We start from the raw sequence: 871 nt of genomic DNA, 5'->3' as shown, positions 1-871 counted from the left end.
GTGTAAACAATTATGGAACGACATTAGAGCAATTAGAAGACCAGTCAGGGATTCACATTACAACTGAATAAAAACAAGCTCAAACAACAGAAGTGGAGCTGCAATGGGAGGCTCTTAGACCTGTTTTAAGAGGCCTTCCAGGGGGGGGGGGTGGTCAGCTCTGAGGATCGGTTATCTCTCGGCTCTTTCCTGCCTGAGACCTCAGGCCTTTTTATAGCCCACACGGCAGCAGCTGCCTTGCTGTCCATTGACAACCCACTGACACACTTAGACACACACCCCACCCACCCCACTGACTTACACTTTACACACACACACACACACGCACACTCACATTTGCAGGCACACACACAACACACCCCAATGACTATACACACTATTCACTCTATACACACCAATGACTATGCACTGTACACACACATGCGTGCTCTGGCACTCAGGCATGCACACACCCACCCAAACACACACACACACACACACACACACACACACACACACACACACACACACACACACACACACACACACACACACACACACACACACACACACACACACACACACACACACACACACACACACACACACATAGCTCACTTTATGCAAACACACATGCATGCATGCTGTATATTCCCCTGTTCTTCAGCATTGCCACTCTCACAGATGTCATATGCACACAAGCAGCACACATGACCATACACATGGTGACAGACCCCACCTCTCTCTCTCTCTTTCTGTCTCTGTCTCTGTCTCTCTTTCTGTCTCTGTCTCTGTCTCTGTCTCTGTCTCTCTCTCTCTCTCTCTCTCTCTCTCTCTCTCTCTCTCTCTCTCTCTCTCTCTCTCTCAAACACACACACGCACACACAGACCA

This window comes from Engraulis encrasicolus, chromosome 14, assembly GCF_034702125.1.
Source record: "Engraulis encrasicolus isolate BLACKSEA-1 chromosome 14, IST_EnEncr_1.0, whole genome shotgun sequence".
NCBI classification, from domain to species: domain Eukaryota; kingdom Metazoa; phylum Chordata; class Actinopteri; order Clupeiformes; family Engraulidae; genus Engraulis; species Engraulis encrasicolus.
Note: the sequence above shows the minus strand (reverse complement) of the source record.